This window comes from Sarcophilus harrisii, chromosome 2, assembly GCF_902635505.1.
Source record: "Sarcophilus harrisii chromosome 2, mSarHar1.11, whole genome shotgun sequence".
Classification (NCBI taxonomy): domain Eukaryota; kingdom Metazoa; phylum Chordata; class Mammalia; order Dasyuromorphia; family Dasyuridae; genus Sarcophilus; species Sarcophilus harrisii.
In genome coordinates, this window is record NC_045427.1 from 358,517,101 (window position 1) to 358,538,221 (window position 21,121).

Here is a 21,121-nt window from a genome sequence, read left to right on the forward strand (position 1 = left end):
GATAGAGACAGAAACAGGGAGAGATAGACAGAAAGAGAGATGACAAACAGAGAGACAGAGAGAAAAATAGAAAGACAGAAACAGAGACATAGAGATACAAAATAACAGAGACAATGACAGAGAAAGAAAGACAGAGAGACAGAGATACAGCCTGGAGAAGACATGTTACTTGCTCATTGTCACTTAGCAGACATAGCTAATATTCCAGTTTTCTAATTTTGGATTTAACAGTTTTCCATTATGTTCTGTGTTCTCTTATCTGGGCTTCTGTAAGATTGATGAATAAGTTAGTCAATAAATATTCATTAAGTACCTACTAAGTTCTGGAGCATTCTGAAGGTCTTTTTCCTGTCTTTTCCACTACTTTTCTATCTTTACAGGCTGTGCCTCCTGCCTGGATTGTTCTTATTGATCAGTTCAGCTTCCTAGATTTCCTTCAAGATTTTGCTTTCCCTATGTGATCATGTCCAATCTTGTAATTATCTTGTTTGAACATAATTGCTTGCATATTATCTTTTCCATTAGCCTATGAACTACTCATGAGTAGGGACTCTTCCTCTGTTTATTTTTGTATTCTCAGTGCTCAGCCTGTAGTAGTAGGCACTTGATAGGTGATTACTGACTGACTGACCAAAAAAACCCCCAAACTAGACTTTATTCCATCTTCCATTCTCATCCTGCCCATTTCCATCACTGCTCCTTTGCTCTCACGTTGTCTTGTATGCCCAGAATAGATGGCAACCCAGAGCCTCCAGTTCCACCTGTTAAAATGTTCTCCTTCCTTTAAGGCTGAGCTCAGTTGTTGTTTTTCCTCATGAACTCTTCTTGGGTCTCTACTCCCTTGCTTTGCCTCCCTTTCCCAGAGGCTGGAAGTGATCTCTCTGATGTCCAGTTTTTCATGTTTATTGAAATGATATTCAATAACATTTCTGTATCATCACTACAGAAGTAACATGTAAGACATATGACAACTTTTTGGCAATCAGGGCATCTTAATTCTGACTCAGAATACAACTACTCTTTAGAAGGTATGGAGGCTCTGTCTTTGGAGGACCATGAAAACAGAGTCATCCATCTTGAGCAATTTAGATCTTCCATTAGTATGTCAAAGTAAGAAGGGAACTTAAAACTGTAGAACATGAAATGCTAGAGATGGAAGGGGTCTTAGAACCACAGAAAAGGGAATGTTAGAGTTCAGAGGAACTTTAGAAGCCATTTATCCCATCTATATCATTGTAGAAAGAAACTGAAAGTAATACCTTGCGTTCTTGACAGGTACTGGACTAGACAGAAGCCAGGTGTCCTGACCCTAAGTCCAATTTTCTGAACACTGTATCTTATCTGGGGTTCATTTGTCTCTGTCCTCATGTAAACCCTGATCATTCAGAACTAGCCAAAAAATGATTAGTCCTAGAAATTTGATCATTTGGAGGGAATTAGCTTGAAAGTATGGAGAAGACTAGCAGATATATCACCTGGAGCCCATTCTCCTGGATGGCAAGTTTCTCTCTCTTTTGGGCCTGAAATATCCTCTGGCTGTCTGGTTTAGAAGTATTTGACTTTGGGCATGGGGGTGGGAAAATAAATAAGAACAATTGAAGCCACTGAGAAATTAGAAGTCCTTCCAGACCAATTGTTAAGAAGTGGGGGATATTATTGACTAAACAATGTAAGAGCAAAGCTTGTGATTGCCAGAAAAATGAAGGTTAGTGGCCAAGAATGATTGCAAAATCAAAGAGCTCAAAAAAGGACATCTCCAATGGAAAATTTCCGAGCCCAGGAACTTGGGTTTATTTCATAGAGTCCCAAAGTTGAGAGGGTTCTTGAGGCATCATATAATTCATGCCTCTAAGCTTGAGGATTACCCCCATAAATAATGCTGTGGGAAGAGTCTAGTTAGGTGTCAGGGGCACTGGGTTCTAGCTTGGAATCTGCCAGCATTTGCCTGGTGACTTTCAGCAAATTTATTCTTTTCTGGATCTTGTCAATTTCTTTATCTATGTAATGAGATAATCGTATATCTCGAAGATCCGATACAATCTCTAAGCCCTCCTGACTTTAATACTTTCCTCTCCATTATTCTAAAGTCTCTTCAGGGAATTCCATGTTCTTTGGTTCTAAGTGAAGTCAGTACAAGCCCAAGTAGTAGCATATGTTATTATTGATTTTAGGTCCTCCTGGGCTCTGCTTGGGAGCAGGGCTTTTCTTCTGCTGGGCCAAAGTTTTCATTTGGGAGAGGGTCCCCTTCAACCCAGGTCACTATCACCAACTGATCATTTCCTGGGGTTCTCCCTTCCCAGGCCTCCTGAAAAAACAGTTCACCTACCAGTGTCTCTGGTCTCTTATAGACAGTATAAACCCTTTCTGAGGTTTTCTTAGACTTTTTGCTGCTTGTTACAACAGAGAGTAAAATAAACTAGAAAAAAGCTACCAAGTTACAAAACATCTTAAAAGTCTTAGAATATGGCATAAAAGAATCAGGGAACCCCAAAAGAGAATTGAGGAACCTCAAAGAATACTTAGTCCAATCTGTAATGAGGCAGGAATCTTCTCCCCCATATCGCCAAAAAAACGCTCCAGTCTGAATACTTCCAGTAACAGGCAACTCATTCCCCTTTGCCCCCTACAACTCCTCCTCCACACTTTTGGACTAATTTTTAGGAAGTTTTTCCATTTATTCAACTGAAATTGTTAGGAACTAATTGTTAGGAAGTTTTTCCATTTATTCAACTAAAATATACTAATTTATACAACTTCTATCCATTGTTCTAAGTCTGTCCCTTGCAGTCATGCAGAGAAAATGTTTCTACATTATTTTATGGCTTTGCAAATATTTAAAAAGAGAGGGTGTGTCCTTCCTGTCTTTCCTTTCTTGAAGTGAATTGAACACCTCCAGTTCTTTCAACTGTCATCTCTTTTCCCCATGTCCTCTAGACATGCTATATTTTCATTCTTTGTATATATACACTCAGTGCTTAGCACATAGTAAGGACTTAATAAATGCTTATTTGTTGATGTCAGATGTCACCTAGCACAACTATAACAGAGAAATAAATCCCTTCTCTTTTCTAAAATGTGGCACCCAGAAAATGAATACAATGTGCCAAATCGTCAAGTTATCAAGCATTCATTAAGCACCTGCTATGTGCCAGGTACTATGCTAAATAAATACTGAGGGATATAAAGAAAGGCAAAACAAAAAACAAACTCCCCAAATACATCAAATCAAGAATAAACAAATAATGACTGTTCTTGAGGAGCTCACGGTCTACTAGGGGAGAAAGGTCAGTAAGACTGTCACCTACTTTAATCTGGATTTCATGTTGCCGTTGATGTAGCATAATATTGGACCAATGGGCTAGGCTCAGATTTGAACAGCAAATGGTATTTGAGTGGGACATGTTTGGAGAAGCACACATTTCTTTCAATGAGATCAAAATACTAAGTGTTACAAAAACTTCTATTAAAAAAGACTGAAGCGGCAGCTAGGTGGTGCAGGGGATAGAGCACCAGCCCTGAAGTCAGGAGGATCTGAGTTCAAATCTGTTCTCAGACACTTAACACTTCCTAGCTGTGTGACCCTGGGCAAATCACTGGGCAATTGGGGTTGCCTCACGGGGAAAAAAAAAGACTAATATCATCCTATTGATGCTATTTCACTATAAATCACAAGACATCATGATTTCAAAAGATCAGAATCGCAGATAAGTAAAGGGCACTCCAGGAATGACTGTAAGCAGGTTGCAGCATGCGGCCAGTAATATGTTATTCACAAAAAGAATCACAAGGTCATCATTAGGGAGATGTATAACTGGGAAAGGAAGTGAACTGATCAGATAAAAGGGATAAGAGATCAGACTAATGTTGCATAGGCATCCATGAAATATTAAATAAACTGGAGCTACTTCTCCAGGTAATTGAATGGATCTTCTACATTAAGTTTATGGAATACCATGATCAAATATGCAACAGATCAAAACTAAAACCTAAAATATATAAACTATCATTAAAATTTTTTTAAAGGCAACTCCCAGACTCTAAGATATAAATAATTAATGATTATGGAATCATGCATAGTATACAAAAGAGGAAACACAAAAATAATTCAAATAATTATTTTAAAAAATATCTAACCTCATTAGAATAGAATATATGAAAACTGAAACAACTCTAAGCACTACCTCACAGTCAAAAATTATCAAAATAATTAAATATAGTGGAATGCCAGATAGTTGATATTATGAAGAAACAGGTATACTTATTAATAAGGGGGACTGAAAAATTCTGTGCAGATTCTCAAAAAAAGAACTATGTGTTATATATACATAAATATGTATTTGTATCAATATTGCTTGTTAATGCAAAAAAATTGGATATAGATTAAATAGCAGAATAGTTAAATAAATTATGGTGCATGAAATACTATAGAATACTTTAAGGCAATTAAGATATGCAAATATGAAGGGCATAAAAAATTTAAGAAGTACTTTATGAAATAATACCAAATTAAAAGACCAGAAGGAGACAATATATACTATGATCACTTGAAAAATAACAATAAATGGCTAAGATGACAGGAAAAAATAATGACGATTGTTGGAGGGGATGCGGGAAAAATGGGACATTGATGCATTGTTGGTGGAGTTGTGAACGAATCCAACCATTTTGGAGAGTAGTTTGGATCTATGCTCAAAAAGTTATCAAACTGTGCATACCCTTTGATCCAGCAGTGTTACTACTGGGATTATATCCCAAAGAGATTATAAAGAAGGGAAAGGGACCTGTATGTGCACGAATGTTTGTGGCAGCCCTTTTTGTAGTGGCTAGAAACTGGAAACTGAATGGATGTCCATCAGTTGGAGAATGGCTGAATAAATTGTGGTATATGAAAATTATGGAATATTACTGTTCTGTAAGAAATGACCAACAGGATGATTTCAGAAAGGCCTGGAGAGACTTACACGAACTGATGCTGAGTGAAATGAGCAGGACCCGGAGATCATTATATACTTCAACAACAATACTAGATGATGACCAGTTCTGATGGATCAGGCCATCCTCAGCAACGAGATCAACCAAATCATTTCTAATGGAGCAGTAATGAACTGAACTAGCTATGCCCAGAAAAATAACTCTGGGAGATGACTAAAAACCATTACATTAAATTCCCAATCCCTATATTTATGCACACATGCATTTTTGATCTCCTTCACAAGCTAATTGTACAATAATTCAGAGCCTGATTCTTTTTGTACAGCAAAATAATGTTTTGGTCATGTATACTTATTGTGTATCTAAGTTATATTTTAACATATTTAACATCTACTGGTCATCCTGCCATCTAGGGGAGGGGGTGGGGGGGTAAGAGGTGAAAAATTGGAACAAGAGATTTGGCAATTGTTAATGCTGTAAAGTTACCCATGTATATATCCTGTAAATAAAAGGCTATTAAATAAATAAAAAAAAAAAAGAAAAATAACAATAAATTAGAATGATTTGACAAAGAAACCTTTTGGCAACTGAGAAAGACTGAAAATGTATTACATTTTAAACATTGCAATTCATTTATATAAATATAAATAATAGTTAAGCAAGTCTGGTCATACTGATGTTTCATATTAATGTTTAATGTGACCCGGAGTCATAATCTTGGAGTATTTCTTGATTCTTTTTTCTCCCTCATCAATTACTATCAATCTACTGTCACCTGTTTCTTCTTCAAAGAAGACACTCCATGTCTCTGCTCTGGGCATTCTCTGGCTGTATTCTATGCCTGAAATGCTTTGTTTCTTTTATCCATCTATAAATCTCTCTAGTTTCCTTTATGTTTCAACAAAAAATCCATCTTTTATTGGAAGAGTTCCCCAATTCTTCTCATTTCTAGTTCCTTCCCCCATCAATTATTTCCTATTTATCCTGTTTTGTGTATATTTGTTTGCATTTTTTCTCCTCTATTAGACTGCAAGTTCCATGAGATTGGAATCTTGGTTTTTGCCTTTTGTATCTTCATGTTTAACAGATCATAGAAAGGGGTTAAAATATGTTTATAAATTGATTGCCAAAACTTATTGACTCTGACTCTGTAACATTTCTCATAGCTATTTTCTTTTTTTTTTTTTTTGATTTACACAGCATTGCCCTACTTCAGGCCCTCACCAACTTGTCCTGTACTATTATACTAGTCTCTTAATTAATTGCCTTGTTTCTAGTGCTTTCTCCCTCCAACTCTACCTATATATAGCCACCAAATAGTTTTCCTAAAGCACTGGCATATTTGACTGGTGGGTCTCTGGTCAGAAGCAATATGGTGTAGTAGAGAGAAAAAGAACAGCTACATTAAATCTCACTTCAGATACTTGCTGAGTGATATTCGGCAAATTACTAAACCTTTCTGAACTTCAGTTTCATCATCAGCAAAATGAAGGAGGTTGGATAAGGTCCTTTCCAATTGTAGATCTGTGATCCTATGACCCTTTACAAAAATATCTTCCTCTTACCTGTATCTAAGATAAAAGATAAACTCCTAAATCTGGCATTTAAAGTCCTTCACAATCTTGCTTCAGCCTTCAAGTAATTCAGAATTATTTCACTTTATTCCATTTCACACACCACTGTCCCAGCCAAAAGAATTCTTTTTTGTGTTCTGGACTCAGCATTTCATCTTGGTCTCCCTGTCTTTGAATGGGTTTTGTCCTTCATTTCTGGAATACATTCCCTCTTTATTTCTCCCTTTGAGAATCCTTTTCTTCTTTTAAAATTCAGATTAGGTGTTCCCTTTTCAGTGGAGCTCTAGCTGTTAGTATTCTCTCTCTTTCCTCAAATGGTCTTACATTTGTTTTTCTATCTTACCTGCTTTATACTCCAGGAGAATAGAAACTCCTAGAGGGCAGGGTCTGTTTTTCAATTTTGTCTTAAGAGTTCCTTAATATTTGTTGAATTATTTTTTAAAATGACTTATCTAGGATCATATAGTTAATAAGTATTCAAGAAAGGATTCAAAAAACAAGTTCCTTTTGTCTCCCTAGACTCCAGGTTCAGAACTCTTTCTACCACACTTTCTGTCATGAATTCAATGAAGTACTGAAAAATAAGACCAAATTAGTTTAAAAAAAATTTAACTTCCATGTCAGATTTGAATTCCTGTTATCTTAAAATCTCCATGTTATTCCCCCCCCCCCCCAACCATGTGAACTGTTGTCTATCTACTCCTTCTCCTTCCTGCACTTGAGGTTTATCTTAATTTCAATTCAATTTTAATTTATTAGAGGCCATTTTCTTGACTCTTTGTTTCATCTAGTTGAAATATTTTTGGATTCTTACTCTGTTGTTATTTTGTGGATTTATGAATCCCTCCCAACTTCATGTCATCTGTAAATTTGACAGTTGAACTATCTAATACTTTCAGAATCATATCTCACACCTACACATAAGTTCAAGGTCTAGAAAAGCATTTTCCTTACAATAACCTTAAGAGGGAACAAGCATACAAGGTAGTCATCTCCATATGGGCAAGTGAACCTCAGTGAGATGAAATGACCTATTTACAATGGTCACGTAGTTAGTAGGAAACTCCATGACGCAGTGGATAGAGCAGTGGATTTAAGAGTGAAAAAAAACTTGATTTTTGATCTTGCCTTGGACCCTTATAAGCTCCAAGAACATGTATAAACATTTATATGGATGTATATGTATAGGTAGGCATACATATATAGTCACATAGGCATATATTCACATACATATATACACACATACATGTATGTACATATATTTATAAACTTACACATTTACACACACATATATATATTATATATATATATATATATATAAACTTTAACTTTCATTGACAAGTATAGGTATTCAAATACATAAACAAATTCATAGTAATATAGATCACAAGTTCTTTATGGCTTTTTCTTCTGAATCACTGATTTCATGAAAATAAGGAGTTTCTGGAGGAGGAACCTGGATCTGTGCTGGAAGGAATAACTTTTTCATTTTAGAACTGAAGAAATCAAGATAAAGTGTCTTGCCCAAGGTCAGAAAATTAATATTTGTCAGAGGGCTACTCACTTTCCCCAGGTTCCCTGAATCTAAAGCTAGTTTTCTTTCTATTGTGTTTCACATCTCTCTTAAACAACTACCTGTTTCAAAGATCATAGATTGAGTAATGGAAGGGACCTTAGAAGCCATCTAATTCAACCTCTTCACTTAATTAATTGAGGAAACTGAGATCTAAGTGAGATTAAGTGACTTGCTCCAAATTGCACAGAATTTGAAGTCAACTCCTCTGATTTCAAAGTCACTAACACTTTTCCTGTGTACTATCCAGATCTAGTAAATGTTCTTTGAGAGTTGCTATGGTAGAACACATCACCATTCTGAAGTCATTATAGTGAATGACAAACAAGTTTGAAAGGAAAGCCAGTGAGAAAAGCAAGTTCACAAGATGAAATGAAAACCAAGGGATTATAAATGATCCTACAAATTGCTATTATTTAGTGATTGCTAATGCCAGTACCAAAGATGTGCACATAAACTTTGATATAGATAGTTCTCCTATCTTTATATTAATATATAATGATTTATTTAATCAATATCCAATCATTGAATATCATTTGATAACTTTTTTCTATTACATATAGTGCTCTTAGAAATATCTTTATGTTAAATGATTACCTGCCCAAAAAAGAATTCATAGAAGAACTAAAAAAGGACTTGACAAATTAAATGAGAGAGATCGAGGAAAAAAAACAACAAAGAAAAACAAGATAATAAAAATAAGTCCACCAACTAGAAAAGGATTTCCAGAGACTTAAGAAAATGACTCTTTGAAAATTAGAACTGGGTAAAGGGAAGCCAGTGAAGTTATAAGAGACCAAGAAATAATACAACAAAATATAAAGGATGAAAAAAATAGAAGAGAATGTAAGACATAAGAAAAATAACATGTCTGGAAAACAAATAAAGAAGAGAAAACATAAGAATAATTGGACTACTTGAAAGCTATGATGAAAAAGAATCTGGATACAATAATCCAAAGAAAATTGTCTCTAAGTATTAGTACAAGAGGGGAAAGTAGAAATAGAAAAAATCCACTGACCATTACTTGAAAGAAATCCTACAAGGACAATCTACAGGAACATTATTTCTAAATTCTGAAATCCCCAGATCAAAGAGAAAATTTTATAAGCAACAACAACGACAAGACAATTCAAATATGTTGGAGCTACCATCAAAATCACATAAGATCACACAAGGCTATAATAAATGACCTTAGGTCTTAGAATACTATATATTGAAGATTTAAAAAGAACTAGGATTGTGGGCAAAAATATCATATCCAGCAAAATTAAGCATAACACTAAATTGAAAAAATGGACATCCAACAAATTGCCAGATTTTTAGGATTTTGTCGCAAATATTTCTGAATTTCATAGAAAATATGACAAATAAGAGTCAATGTTAAAGACTAATTTCAAGGGACTCAAAAAGGACAAACTGTTTATGCTTTATATGTGGAAATATAAAACACATGTCTAAGATTGTCATTAGCAATTGGGTAGTTCAAAGGAAAGATTGTGGTAGAGCTGAATATGATGTGATTCTAAAAAGTAAAACCATGTAGGAAAAGATAGAAACAGTAATTATATCATGCCATTGAGATGTAAGAGCGAGAATTGACACAGAAGAATTAGACAGGTGAGGAGGACTGGTAGTTCTGAAATTCTATTGACATTAGGAATGGTTAAAGAGAGAATGATACATATACATCCCAGAAGGGTATAAAACTCTCCAAAATTTATATAAGGGGGGATGGAATAGGACAAGGAGAGATACAAAAGGATGGAATAAAATGTCTAGATTAATGAGAATGGGATAAAGAAAGAGGGAAAGGATGAAGAGTAAGGATAAGAGAGAGATCCTTTTGAGATATGTGTCTAAGTAATAGTAAGACAAGCTAGCAGTAAGAAATAAAATAGAAGAGTTAGCAGTGGTAGGAAATAAGAAGTATATGCAAACACAATAACAATGATCAGGAGTAGAATTTATTAGAAAAAATAGTAGAAATCATTGATCTCAGACAAAGTCAAGGCTAAAAATGATTCAATCAAAAGAGCAACATCTATATTACATATCAGCTATATTAATATTATTTTAGAGGTATGTAAGTATGTGCAAAGGCAAATATATAAAAATGTAGGCATAAGTGTGCATGTATGTATAAGTATATATATGTATGTATATATGTTTATGTGAGTATATGTACATATAAATATACCCATGCTTAATTGTAGTCTACTTGTGGGAGATGGGAGGAGGAAAGAGAAAAAAAAATAAAGTAAAAAGGGAATAGCAGAGAATAAAAGAATGAAGAATGGTTAGGTGATGCCTTCCCCTATTACAAGGAGCAGCAGCATAACTGTGATGGCCAGGGGCAATAATATTCATATTTTTCTAAATCAAACCCAAGCCTCCAAAGGAGACTCCTAGAGGTGAAAAGTAAAAGGACAAATGGTGAGGTATAAGATTGTGACGATTCATTTTTGAAATCAGAAGCATTCAATCAAGTGGTTAGAGCATTGAGCAAGGGAAAAAAAAGAGATACAGAAAAAGCAGAGGATTATAAACTCAGGCCATTCTGACTGACTTCAATTTGAGTTACCTCTTCACTATGCTAGCTTGACATTATGTCTCTCTTATTATTTTCCCTGTAGACTGGACTAATTTGCAACTCTACCAGTACTATAACAGCATGCTTGTCTTATGCACAGCTGTGCAAACAGTGAATTTTGTTGTCTTTTATTGCCAATATGATAGATATTCTGGGCATTTTAATTTTATATTATTTTAAACTTAATTTAATTTCTTAGATCATCAGGAAGTTTGAATTTTTTTGCAGTTGGTTATTAATAATTTTTGCTCCTTCTTTCAAAAACTGACTGTTCTAACCTATGAATATTTATTTATTACAGAATGCTTCTATTCTTACCAAAATGAGTCAATTTCTTATATATTTTTGATATCAAGGATATAGCAGAAATATTTGATGCAAATCTGTTTTCAATTTTTGTTTTGCCTCATTTTTATTGGATTTATTGGATTTCTTTTCACCAAACAAAAATTTTTTTCATTTTTATATATGGGTAGAGTCAGTGAAATGACTCAATCAATCACCCCACACTAAAAATAATCAAGAAGATACTTCCATACTGACTCCTTTAAGAGAGAACAACTCTACTGAGTCAACCAACCAATCAAAAGCATTAAATTGGGCACAGCAAGTTCTAAACTGATTTTGAAGAAGTGAAAACCCTTGAATAAAGTGAAATGATGCTACACAGGAAGTATATTGGGACTGGTTAAAAAGACTCACTTATTCCTCCAGTGCTTGAATAAACTAGCAAGCCAGTTCAGAACTGGACATCAACATAATAGTTGAATTAGTCCAAGCTAAATCCTTGAGAAGGAATTGCTTGGTGGGTGCAGTGGGGGTGAAGAAAAGAACCTTTGTTTCTCTTCCCTGTCACTTGACCATAGGATGACCTTGTGGATTTCCAAAGGTTGGAAGATTTTGGACTTCCCATGTGTGTCCTGGCTGTGTCCCCAGAATAGCAGTGGTTAAATTAGGTACTTTGGGCAAAAAAAACTTTACCTGCTTAAGAGTAACTCATGAGAACCCCATGTAGAGGAGGAAAGAAGTCTTAGCCATTATGAATGATTTCTTTGCCACATGTGTACATACATACACACACACATATATATGCAGAATACAGTTTAAGTGTAATCTTCATTATCAACATTTTTTCCATCACTTTCTCAGTGCTAGATGACCAAAAACCCAAGGCATAAATCCCCAGTTTCCCCTTTGGTTTAAGCCCATTTTCCCTTGGACTCTTTTTGGACTTATGGTCTAGAGTACCTCTTATTGGAATGTGTTATGGGCTAGGATATTGGTAGGATAGGGAAGGTTGAGCTACAACCTCCTCTCTAGGATTCCTCCCCCATATTCCCTAAGGTTGTTGGGATCGAAGAATCAGTATAGCAGACCTAGAGCAATTTGAAATAATTTTGCTGTAATGGAGATTGATTTGGGATTTAGCTTTAAACTCTTGGATAAGGAGAATATAAAAATAGTCTTAAGACTTTGATGGGAAAGCTCCAGAGGCCCCAGGGAATCTCCTTGCTGACTGTTTTTACTTCCCTGACCTGCTTTTAGCCATCTTGTGAATTGCCTTTTCCCTGAGGGTTATTGGATGTTTTCATTAAAGGGATTGTTTATCTGTTCCCTAAATCTCGGGGCGATCCATTATAGCAAAACTGGAAATTTAATAGGACAAGGGAAAAGCTTTGTACTCATTGTTCTTACTATTTTTCCTTAGGAAAGAGTCATTTCTAAATACTAATTAAGTGTGATTGGCTAATTGATATTCACTGAATACTCATAGGGGCTCACTCAGTGGGAGCTTATTTTAGGAAACCCCTATGCCCTCAGAGCTACTCCTAGAACCCTGAGAGGAGTAGGAGTCAGCTCTCCTCTGGCGGGGAGCGGGGAGTACCAATCCAATGCAGATGGGGACAGTGAACCCAAAACTTGTGGTAATTTTATACAGAGTGTCCCAGTCACTCTATATAATCTTTTTATATAATTACTACTTAACTACCTTTGTGACTTGTTCCTTAACCTCTCTAGACCTCAGCACTCTTTGTAATGCAAAATAAAGTAGCTGTCCCTTCAAATCCTAAATCTATCTTCTTATGATCCTAATCAAGTTGATTAGGCTGCCTATATCTACAGCATAGGGTGACTCAAGGAAAAAACCAAAAGCAGTCTCAGACTGTGTAGAGAGAGGCATCAGGTCTAGGTTGCATCTGGAACAAAGTTTTTTAAACTGGTTTGTGACCTGGTATGGGGTCACATAGCTGAATGTAGGAGCGTGAAAAATTTGTTAACAGTAAAAGGTATCAAATATTCTACCAAGATTTAAATTCTTTTTGTAAAAATAAAGAATCTATCTCATTAGTATGCAGATTTGCTTTCATTTTTAGTAAATGGTAAAATTATATATATATAATATATATATATATACACCCAAGAATTGTTTTTAAAACAATTTCTTTGTGATTTATTATCAGTAAATGTTTGATTTGTATACCTATTTTATATACCTTTATCCTTGGGAGTCATATAAATATTTCTTAGATGAAAAGGGATCATGAGTAAAAAAATTTAAGAAGCTGTGATCTAGAGTACTACCTTTAGTTCTGGACACCACCATTTAGTAAGACAGGGATAAACTGAAGGACTACAAAAAAGGAGACCAGGACGGTGAAGAACCACTTGAAGAAATGCACAGGGTTGAAGAAAGTAATAATGCTTTAGCCTACAGAAAAGTAGTCCTAGGAATTAGGGGTGAAATCAGAAAGATTTGTGCGTGTATGTGTTTACCTCATTAGTTAGTGGTTTCTCCCTCACTGGAAATCTTTAAGTAGAGAGTGGATGAGAAGGAAGAGAGGAAATAGGCATTTATTAAGTATCAACTGTGTGCTAGGCATTGTGTTACACACTTTATTTCATCTCATATGATCCTTACAACTATGTGAAGATGATCACTTATTAAAATAGATGTCACTTTACTGTTGTAGTCTAAATAAATGATATGCAGAGAAAAAATACTTTTCTACACTATCTTAAGTTTTTTTTTTAATACAAATCAGTATTGTTTTTAACAAGGCGTCCAAAGCATCTATTGATAAATATTTTTTATTATGTTATGTTAATTATATTATGAATATTAAACTTTATTTGCCTTCCTTGTGTAAATCTATTTGATCATACTTTTTTGATCAAAATACTTATATGTTGCTGTACTTTTGCACTGATATTCAATTAAGAATGAAAAACATATCTGAGAAGATGAAAAATTGGAGTAAGAGTCAAGGAAATGGGTTAGAATATCACCTTATTAACGTTATGATCTTGGCTAAATCATTTAACTTCTTGTCACCTTAAGCAATAAGCAAGTCTTATCTACTACTTGTAAATGGTATAGAGTTTCCACATACTGAAGAAATGATAAATCCTTAATATACTTATTAATAGCATTGGTCTATCTCTGCTTATCATTCCTTGATTTAGAGTATGGACTAAATTTGTCTCATTGAAATAACTGAGTAGACTGTTATTTTTTGAAAAATATTTTTAAACATTGAGATGAGACCAAATTTCAAAATAAAGTACAAAATTTGGAAAACCAAATCCCCAAAATCAAAAAGGGAAAGAAATCATAATGAGTAGTAAAGAGATAAAAAAATTATTAGGGAATATTACATAAAATTATATCAACAAACCTGAGAAACAAATCCCCAAAATCAAAAAGGGAAAGAAATCATAATGAGTAGTAAAGAGATAAAAAAATTATTAGGGAATATTACATAAAATTATATCAACAAACCTGAGAAAGTAATATGAATAGATGAATAATTAGTATGTAAAAATATAAAAGTGGCAAAAAAATAACTAATATTTAAAGTTTCAATTTTCTTAACTACTTTTGTTTTCTAAGCTTTCCCAATCTAAGAGGAACAGAAGCAAGACAAAAGTTGAGGAGTTCTCCCTTTCCCTAGAATTCCCTAGAATGCAGCTGTCGTTCCTTATTTGATCTTTCTCCAGCCCCCAACAGACAAAAAAAAAAAAAAAGATCCAGGTATTCAATGGAATGTACACATCCTTAGGACTAGTCTTTCTAGTTCCTCATTACCATTTTACTAACTTCTTTGTATTGAGGTGGAGATGCAGCTATAAGCAACTTGTCATGTCCTCTCCTTCCACAATCAGTTGCCAAATCTATTGATTCTGCCTCTACAACCTTTCTCACAATTATTCTATCCCTTCTGTTTCTACCCACACCATCTTTTCTCAGGCACTTTTCTCTTTTCACTTAAACTTTTTTTTTTTTAAATTTAATAGCCTTTTATTTACAGGTTATATGCATGGGTAACTTTACAGCATTAACAATTGTCAAACCTCTTGTTCCAATTTTTCACCTCTTACCCCCCACCCCCTCCCCCAGATGGCAGGATGACCAGTAGATGTTAAATATATTAAAATATAAATTAGATACACACTAAGTATACATGACCAAAACGTTATTTTGCTGTACAAAAAGAATCAGACTCTGAAATATTGTACAATTAGCTTGTGAAGGAAATCAAAAATGCAGGTGTGCATAAATATAGGGATTGGGAATTCAATGTAATGGTTTTTAGTCATCTCCCAGAGTTCTTTTTCTGGGTATAGCTAGTTCAGTTCATTACTGCTCCATTAGAAATGATTTGGTTGATCTCGTTGCTGAGGATGGCCAGGTCCATCAGAACTGGTCATCATATAGTATTGTTGTTGAAGTATATAATGATCTCCTGGTCCTGCTCATTTCACTCAGCATCAGTTCGTGTAAGTCTCTCCAGGCCTTTCTGAAATCATCCTGTTGGTCATTTCTTACAGAACAGTAATATTCCATAATTTTCATATACCACAATTTATTCAGCCATTCTCCAACTGATGGACATCCATTCAGTTTCCAGTTTCTAGCCACTACAAAAAGGGCTGCCACAAACATTCGTGCACATACAGGTCCCTTTCCCTTCTTTATAATCTCTTTGGGATATAATCCCAGTAGTAACACTGCTGGATCAAAGGGTATGCACAGTTTGATAACTTTTTGAGCATAGTTCCAAACTACTCTCCAAAATGGTTGGATTCGTTCACAACTCCACCAACAATGAATCAATGTCCCAGTTTTCCCACATCCCCTCCAACAATCATCATTATTTTTTCCTGTCATCTTAGCCAATCTGACAGGTGTGTAGTGGTATCTTAGAGTTGTCTTAATTTGCATTTCTCTGATTAATAATGACTTGGAGCATCTTTTCATATGACTAGAAATAGTTTCAATTTCTTCATCTGAGAATTGTCTGTTCATATCCTTTGACCATTTTTCAATTGGAGAATGGCTTGATTTTTTATAAATTAGAGTTAATTCTCTATATATTTTGGAAATGAGGCCTTTATCAGAACCTTTGACTGTAAAAATATTTTCCCAGTTTATTGCTTCCCTTCTAATCTTGTCTGCATTAGTTTTGTTTGTACAAAAACTTTTCAGTTTGGTATAATCGAAATTTTCTATTTTGTGATCAGTAATGATCTCTAGTTCTGCTTTGGTCATAAAGACCTTCCCCTTCCACAGGTCTGAGAGGTAAACTATCCTGTGTTCCTCTAATTTATTAATAATTTCATTCTTTATGCCTAGGTCATGAACCCATTTTGACCTTATCTTGGTGTACGGCGTTAAGTATGGATCAATGCCTAGTTTCTACCATATTAGTTTCCAATTTTCCCAACAATTTTTATCAAACAGTAAGTTCTTATCCCAAAATCTGGGGTCTTTGGGTTTGTCAAAGACTAGGTTGCTATATTTGTTGACTGTTTTGTCCCTTGAACCTAATCTATTCCACTGATCAACTAATCTATTCCTTAGCCAATACCAAATAGTTTTGGTAACTGCTGCTCTATAATATAATTTTAGATCTGGTACAGCTAAGCCACCTTCATTTGATTTTTTTTTCATTAATTCCCTTGAAATTCTTGACCTTTTGCTTTTCCATATGAATTTTGTTGTTATTTTTTCTAGGTCATTTCACTTAAACTTTTAATGTATCTTCCTGAATGGTCCTCTGCCCAAAATATTTCCCTCCCCCCGCCCCCCCTCCCCCCCGCATCCCCCTACCAATTCTTCACATAATTGCAGTTGTAAGACCAACCTTCTTGGGAATTGATTGCAATACTAAAAACAAAACCAAAAACAATAGAAGTTTCCTTTCTCCCTATTAAATAAAGCCTAAATTTATTTTGTCATTCAAGAATCTGGTATTACTCTACCCTACCCTTCTAGGTAAAAAACAACTACAATAACTAGCTTGTTTTAAGTCTAGAGTCAGAACAGCTAGGTAGCAAAGTGGACAGAGAACTAGACCTGAAGTTTGAATTCAAATCTGGCCTCAGACATTTAATAATTGTGTGATCCTGGGCAAGTCACTTAACCTAATTTGCTTCAGTGTCCTCTTTTTTAAAATGAGCTGGAGAAGGAAATGGCAAACCATTTGAGTATCTTTCCAGAAAATCCCAAATAGGATCATGAAGAATTGGACATGACTGAAAAACAACTGAATAACAACTCTAAGGTGCAATATGATGTTTTGGTTTTCCTTCCTTTTCATATTTAAGGAGTTTATTTTAGATGACAATTTATGAGTTTAGGCACCATCACTTTGAGACCCCAGTTAGGAAAAAAAATACCACAGTAAAGATCAGGTTTTCTCCCTCACTTGATATTTATATTTATCTTTAGTTAATTCCTAGCTTCCTTGTTGTTGAAACAAAATTCAGTTTATCGGATGCATTTAGGTAAAAAACAAACAAACAAAACACTCCAACAGATTATGGCTTAGTATCTGTGGATAGAGACCTATGGAAAGGGAATTTAGGGAAAAGGCTAAGTTTTACTTGAGATTTTCCTGAGTATGGGCTTTCTGCTTGGAGATTCCTATAGAATCAGTTGCTCTCTTCGCTATTTCCCTTATCTGCCACAACTCAGTCTTCCCTTTGCTCCTCAGAGGTAAACCCGAAATGCCAGATTTGTTCTAACCTCTACTTATAGACTCAATCATTAGAATCTTCCCCCAACTAATTTCCTTCTGAGATAGTTTTCTCAGTGTTTTCTTATTTACACAAATTCACTCTTTCACAGAAAAGTTTTGATTGATTTAAGGAGTTATACAGCCCCAGTTTTCACTTGGTTCAGATTCACTGGCTCAATCAAAAAGTATTCTTACCTAAAAGGCAATTACTTTTAAGGTAGGGTAAATGATGGAGGTCCTCTTATATTAGCCTTATCTTTCAAAACTCTCCTTCATGTTCAACTTCTTCCAGCTCCATGTCTTTGTATATATTGACTCCCAGACAGGAATAATGCTTCTTATGCTTCTTCCTATTGAAATCTTTCTCATCCTTCAAAGTCCAGCTTGTGAATCCCTCCATGTGGCTTTAGATAGAAACAATCCTTCTTTGCTCAGTTCTGTGGCCACTCTATTGGATCTTTCCTAAGCATCTTCTAACTTGTTTCATAGTTATCTTCTTGGACTGTAATCTTGAGGAGAACTAAAAGAGAGTTCTTATCTCTCTTTTCTGCCTTTGAAGATAGAGACAATGCTGTTTTTCATTTTTGGATTTATGTCCAGCACTTAACACAAAGCCCAGTACATGGCAGATATTCTGGATGAATATTTGTTAAACTGAATTCCTGGAGTACCCAATCTCCCCCATATTGTTTTTTGTAGGTAGTTTCCCCTTTCCATGAGCAGATCTTATAGGATAAGACTAAGGTACATTTAATGGCAATTGGGGAGGGGTAGCTATTAAAAGATTCAAGTAAAACTTATGTATAGAATTTGAAAATGAAAGGGGCCTCAGACATCATCTTGTCTAATCCCTTCATTCTCCAGATGAAGAAACTAAGATCCAAAGGAATTTAATTGTAAAGTTCAAACAATCTAGCCAACCAAATTTTTAAAAAAAGCATTTATAAAATACTCACTCTCCGTCAGATACTAGGTTCAGTGTTGGGGATGCAAAGAAAAAGCAAAAAATGAACCTTGCCTTCATGGAAATTATGTTATAATGTGGTGGGCAACATATATAAATCAGAACATATAATAAAAATACAGAGTGGTTGGAAGGTAATCTTAGAGAAGATGGTGGAATTAGCAGCTGGCAGGGAGTAGGAAAGAGAACTAAGAAAAGAAGTAATACTTGAGCAAAGTCTTAAAAGGAAGCCAGAGATTATAAAAGTGGGAGATTTAGGAGAGTGGGGAGTTTTTTAACCATGGGGAATGCCAGTGAAACAGTACTGGGATGAATTAGGGTGGTGCAACTGGATGAATGAAAGAAAGGGGGGAGTGTTATAGAAAAAGGAATTACAAGGCAGAGGAATTGAGGATAACACTGAAGTTACAAACCTGGTTGACTAGAAAGATTCCCTAAACAGTAATAGAAAAATTCAGAAGAGGAGTTTTGAGGAAAGATAATGAGTTCTATTTTGTAGGTATTGAATTTGAGGATCTTACAGGACATCTAGTTTGAGATGTCCAAAAGAAAGTTGGTTCTGGGGAAGATTATATAGACTAAGGAGTCATTTCTATAGAGATAATAATTGAAACCATGTTAACTGATGAGATCAATTAGTGAAAGACTATAAAGAGAAAATAGAAGAGGGACCAGTGTTGAAAGAACCAATGATTAACAGGAGTGATATGGATGAAGAGCTAGCAAGAGAGATTGAAAATGTTCACAGCAAGACTCAAAAAGTCATACAGGTAAAAGGAGAATGGAGAGCAGGATCTAGGATGAGGTATCAAATAGTATAGAGGACAAGGAGAATGAGGATGGAAAAGCCATTAGATCTGGCGATTAAGACATTATTGGTAATGTTGGAGAGAGCATTTTCATCTGAATGATGAGATTAGAAGACTGACTACAGAGAGCTTAGAAGAGAATGAAAGGGGGGATAATAGTGACACCAACTGAAGATGGCTTTTTCAAAGTTTATCTAAGAAGAGGAGGAAATATGTAGGATAATAGATGATGGTCATAGTAAGGGAATTTTTTTTAAGATGGGGAAAACCTGAAGGTATTTTTAGGTGTCAGGAAAGGAATGAGTATATAGCAAAGATTGAAGATGAAAGAGAGAAGAGAGAGAAGAATGATAGAGTAATTAGTGAAGAAGATGAGAAGGAATAGGACCAAAGATGAATATAAAAAAATGTAGAAGAGGGATCTCATCTTTAGAGACAAGGTGTGTATGGTAATGACACAGGCATGTGAGATGAGGAAAAGAAAAAAGGGAGCTCTTACTATCAATTATTGTTATCAGTTATTTTGGGGAAGTATAGGGTGAGCTTCTTAGCAGAAAAGCTTGATGGATGGGGAAAGGGAAGAAGAGTGAGGAGAGGAGAAAGTTTGGAATGGCTGCTGAGATGAATGTGATAGGGAATCAATTAGGAATATAATTTGAATTCATACAAGAAGAGCCCAGAGATGAGTAATGACTTTCCCAGCCTTGCACAAGTCCTCTGACTCCAAACCCAGTGCTCTTTTCATACCTAAAACATTTTGACTCTCACATTATAATATCAATAATTCTCATTTCTATGAATGTCAGGTCATATAAAGTACTTTTTTATAATCAGTTTTTGAGATACATTGTACAAATACTCATACCTCTGATTGTTCATCTCCCTCTCAGTAGTTTCCTACTTCATATCTTCCATCTAAATCCAGTTCTTATATGTTCATGGCAAGACTGATGGATTCATGGCATAGTAGAAAGAAGAGAAGTTTGTAGAATTTAAGTTGATTCCTGGTTTTCTCCTTGATTCTCAGAATGATGCGCGATAAGGTAAAGATCTTCCTCATTTTTGGCTTTGGTTTCTTTCTCTGAAAAATGACAGAGTTGAACTGGCAAGGATTGCTCAAGCTCCTTCTATGTTCTAAGATTCTAAAGGCTCTTATAGATTTGACCTTGTATGGCTTTATGATTCACCTAGATATCCAGTGTTGCATCTTTGATACTAACAAGAAAGGAGGGAGGGGAATATGGAGGCACTGGTCCATGTAAGCAATGTTTCTGTCAGGATGTTTTCCAGATAATACCAGGGAAGAGGGAGGACATACAGTTGGTTTTTTGTTGTTGGGTTTTTTGTTTTTTACCAGCCCCACCTCCTGTTCTAACCCTTTTCATAAACAAGGATATAAAATCATCACTATGTGGAACAGGAAATTTGAAATAATAGAAACATACTGTACTGTCCCATCCTGTGTGTCCAGGAGTCCATTTTACACTCAGGACTTACCCTCCCCTGAGGCAATCTGAATCTGACTCCAAAAACCCACCCCACTGGGGGCTATTTGATGTGCACAACTGTCCCTGTGTACCCATGAAAGAGAGGGCAAGGGGCCTAGTGCCAGCAAAATTAGTTGCATGTATAACTACTTGAGTGTTGGCAGCAG

At 35.2% G+C, this 21,121-nt stretch overlaps 1 long non-coding RNA gene across 1 annotated transcript in view; it reads right to left on the reverse strand.

Annotated features, from left to right (window-relative positions):
• The window catches only part of LOC116421621, a 79,197-nt gene extending 58,536 nt beyond the window's left edge, over window positions 1-20,661 (reverse strand). Inside the window, exon 1 of the long non-coding RNA XR_004232097.1 lies at window positions 20,333-20,661. This is a non-coding gene — a long non-coding RNA (uncharacterized LOC116421621). The remainder of the gene's footprint in view (window positions 1-20,332) is intronic.
• Window positions 20,662-21,121: the final 460 nt, after the last annotated feature.